The following is a 4,645-nucleotide window of genomic DNA, read 5'->3' as shown; positions in this document are numbered from 1 at the left end:
TTTTTGGGGTTTTTTTTTGTTTGGTTGGTTTTTTTGTATCTTATGTGACGAGAGAGAAAGCGAAAACTCGCATCACAATTTTAAAATATTTTTATCTTGATTATTAATGGAGAAACTGGAAGATGCCTGGAGATTCTAGATTGAGCTGGAGATTCTTTTTTCTTTGCTTATAGGGCCTAATTTCTTTTGTTGAGGTGACTATAAAGAAGACATCTTCTTTATATTCAGAGTTCTTTATGTATACAGGGTATTTATCTTTCCTTGGGCAGATTCTCAGTACAGGTTGCCTTCTCCTGTAAACTAGACCCTCTCACTTGGCCTTGTAAGGCAGACTGTGACTCCTAGCTATCAGAAATATATGTCTTAGCAGTGTGAGTGAAGGAAATCCTTAGGCCTACCTGACCTGTGTAACATGGGTCACAAAACTGTTTACTTCTCAATGAGCCCAGCTTTTTAAGCTTAGTCCTTTTAAGGTGCAGGGATAGTGTTGATCTAATAATGAATTTTGTGAAATGATAGTTTACCTGTGAAAACAAAGGAGATAAATGATTTAAAGGCATAGGAAGCTGTAGCTGTAGGTGGTTGCCTCAGACTCTGTTGAACCTTTCAGTGAAATACTTCTTCCTCAAAGCTCTGTCATTTCATGTAAGTGTTTGTCTTGGTTTGAAAGACAGATGTCTGCTAAGGAAGGCAGGAGCCTCTCTTGAAATGGAAAATGTAAACTCCCTCCCTCAAAATTATAATAAAATGGAAATTAAGGAGCTCTCAGGCAAAGATATGGGAATAGGAATAACAGTTCTTTACTAGGAAAATTAAAATAAAAATACAGTAAAACAAAAAACCCAAAACACTGCCAGAGTCAGAGTACAACCTGACCACCCCATCAGTCAGGCAGGGTGTTGGCAGCAGTCCCATTAAATGGTGGCTGCATCCTCCTGCAGTGACAGATGTGGCTCAGTTGAAGCAGTGCTCCTGTACAAGGGTCAGTTTTCCTCTGGAATCCAGTGGAAAAAGGCTGCTCTGATGTTCCAAATCTCTGTTTTTATCTAGGTGGGAAATGTTTGGCTCCTACCCCTGGCTGGAGCATCTCCCAAAGGGGTGATGTAATTTTATCAGTTATGCAGTGGGACTTAATGGCCATTAACAGAAGATACCTCCCTGGAGGAAGGATGGGCTGTGGAAAAGATGAAGAACACTGCCTCACCTGATTTCAGAGATGGTGATAGAATACATAGTTTTGATCACATCCTGTATTGCAACCCAAGACAGTTAAAAAGGGCTCCAAGGGATCTGGAAGCTGTCGTTGTCCCATACCTCTCTCCCATGGCTCCATTATGCCACTGTCACCTCCTTGGAAATGTTTTATCTGTTCTCAAAAGCCTGTAGTGGAGGCTGAACAACTTCTGGAGGAAATCTAGGGCTCTCTTAGTTTTTTGATGTATGTTTTTTTTTTTTTTGTGTAACCAATATTTGCACAGAAGATGTAGATGGGCAGTTTATTTATTTCATCTCTGTGAGTAGGCTGCTTGAATACAATTCTCCAGCCTCTTGCTTCTAGGTTAAACTCCTCCTAGATTAAGGATCTCTGCTGATGAGGATTTCTTTTGCTGACCCATTGAATCCTGAAATCTGGTGCTCAAAACTAGAAGTGGCCTTCCAGCAGAGATCTTCTCAAAGTGGCATATAGAAGAAGGTTTTCTGTTTTGTACATCCTAATGTGGTAGTTTTGTTTTGGGTTGTTTTCCTTTTTTGGCAACAAATAATTTTCAGTTTGGTCTATTGTAAGCCCTTTTCTCTGATTCTTACCCATTTCCTAGTGCAGTCTGTTTCACAGAATCAGTCCCAGGATGGTTGAGGTTGGAGGGACCTCTGGTGATCATCCTCAAGCAGGGTCAGCCAGAGGAGGCTGCCCAGCACTGTGCCCAGTTTTGAGCATCTCCACAGTTGGAAACTCTGCAGCATCTCTGGGCAACCTGTTCCTAACAAACTCAAGCCCACATTTCACTCTAACAACAAGCACATGAAAAATAGTTACAGGCCCATGGCAGACCCTTTCACAGCCACATTAGATAATGCTTTAATTATGACAGTGCAATTTTAATAACTACTTTGTGTACAGTGGGGTTTTTTCCTCTAACCAAGTTAGGTATGCCAACACTGTATTTTTTCATCAGGATCAGACTTCATTGGTTTCCTGACAACAGTTGCCTTTATTAGAAATCAACAGCTTTATTGCTGTATACATGCACTGGGTAGATCTTAGGACATTGCCCTCAAAGCCAGAACCAGCTTCTTAAAACTGAGGTTCAGAAGGAAACCATGGATTAATTTATTCTGCCATATGTCAGTTGTTGATCCTGCATTATCTGAATTTGTGTAATTTTTCTTCCAAGACTTGGCTGCTATCAAAAAAAAAGGTGTGTTTTGGTTTTAAAGGAGGTTTTTAAGGCATGAGTTTTCAGGTATTTGCCAGATCTCATAGGGAACTGAGACACTGAGCTGTGGTTAAGTAACAGCTGTCTAAATATTTAGCATTTTATTTTTTGGCAATAACACATACAAGATGAAAAATGGACAAATTTCTTCTTCACAGGAGACCTTTAAATATCTCCTTCTACTTCCTGGATTAAGCAGGGGTTTTTTTAAGAGTCCACATGAAGGGCTATGGTGTTTGTACCCAGTGCTGGAAGCTGACAGAGTGGGACTGACTTACCCCTGAAATGTTCAGGAGTAGTTTGACCACTTGTTTGTCCACTTATCTTGTTGATAAGATCCACTGTCTTGGTTGCTGCAGTGCTCATGTTGGTGATTGTAGTGAGGAAATTCTTTACTCAGAAGATGGTGAGGCCCTGGCACAGGTTGCCCAGAGAAGCTATGGATGCCTCATCCCTGGATGTGTTCAGGGTCCAGTTGGATGGGGCTCTGAGCAACTTGGTCTGATGGAAGGTGTCCCAGCCCATGGCAGGGGAGTTAGAACTGAATGATCTCTAAGGTCCCTCCCAACCCAATCCAGTCTGTGATTCTGTGGTTCTATAGGATCTTCTCAAGTGCTGAATTCTGTACCTGGCAGCCAGGAGGGACATCCCTGTCCTGGGGGCACCAGGCCCAGGATCACCAGCTGGGCAAGGGAGGGGATTGCCCTGGGGCAGCCTCACCTCCAGTCCTGGGGCAGTTTTGGGTGCCACAACATAAAAAAGACGTGAAGCCATTGGAGAGTGTCCAAAGGAGGCCATGGGGAAGGTGAAGGGACTGGAGGGGAAGCCTTCTGACAAATGGCTGAGGTCACTTGGTCTGTTCAGCCTGGAGGAGACTGAGGGGAGAGCTCACTGTGGGCTTCAACACCCTCATGAGGGGAACAGAGGGGCAGGCACTGCTCTCTTCAGTCTGTGACCAGTGACAGGACCCAAGGGAATGGCAGGAAGATGAGTCAGGGGAGGTTTAGGCTGGAGAACAGGAAAATGGTTTTCACTCAGAGGGTGGTTGGGCACTGGAACAGGCTCTCCAGGGAAATGGTCACAGCACCAGGCCTGGCAGAGTTCAAGAAGTGTTTGGACAATGCTCTCAGGCACATGGTGAGACTCCTGGGGTGTCCTGCCTAGGGCCACAAGTTGGACTCAATGAACCTGACAGGTTCCTTCCAACCCAGTGTAAATTGTGATTAAGATCAGGAGGAATCCTGCTGCTGCTTTCCTTATCTATCAGGCTGTTACTTCCCAACATTTATTTTACACTTAATAAAACACTAATGCTTTGGATGTGGTTGATGGAGAAACTTGATTTTGATCTTTCTGCGTTCATCCGTGCGCATCACCATCTTTCTCCCCCAACATTTTTGAGTAAGAGGGAGAATTGTGATGAATGTGGTGATCAGAAACTTGCTGCTATGAGAAGATGGGGCTGGCCTTGCCTCTGAAGTCTGCTACTAATGTTTGCTTCTTTTCCTGCTGGAATGTACTGGAGAATCTGAGCACAATTCTGATGTGGTGCTAACTTTAGGAAGCACACAAATCCGGTGCTAACTTTAGGACTGATCTGGTGCTAACTTTAGGAGACACACTGATGTGGCTGATCTTAGCTGACTTAAGGACATACCTCCTTGCATGGCTTTCGTCTAGCTACAGGTATGCTCATATTGCCTAGACTGAGGAGGCTCCCTGCAGTGCTTCTTGGGTCCTCTTTATGAAGGCAGAATGAACGTGGGAGCATTTTTAAAAAATATGAAGCATCTTTTTAGAAAGAAACAAAAGTCTTCCCCTAGGAATGACAGAAATCTGTCTGAATACCTTTCTAGTGCCAAGGCTGTTGATTTTTTTTTGTTTGTTTGTTTTTGGGGTTTTTTTTTGGTCATGGAAAAGTAGCAATGTAGTTATTAAGTAACATATTAATGCTGAAGTCAAAAGAACTTTAGGCATTGTGAGACAACACATGAACCTTCTTGTCCTTGGGTTATCTGAGATGGTTTAATGATATGATAACTTGTGCTGATGAAAGGGACTGATGCTGAGTTGGCTTACTTTGTAAAGTCTCAGGAGACAGAAGACTTCTCTTCCTTGATGGGTAGAACAAGCAGAGATTTAAGTCAGACAAGGTCATCATATCCTGATGTTCTGGTGACCACAAGTTTAACTCTGTTGGCTCTGCTGCT

The sequence above is a fragment of the Catharus ustulatus genome, chromosome 2 (assembly GCF_009819885.2).
Source record: "Catharus ustulatus isolate bCatUst1 chromosome 2, bCatUst1.pri.v2, whole genome shotgun sequence".
Lineage (NCBI taxonomy): Eukaryota > Metazoa > Chordata > Aves > Passeriformes > Turdidae > Catharus > Catharus ustulatus.
This window is presented reverse-complemented; position numbering follows the sequence as displayed.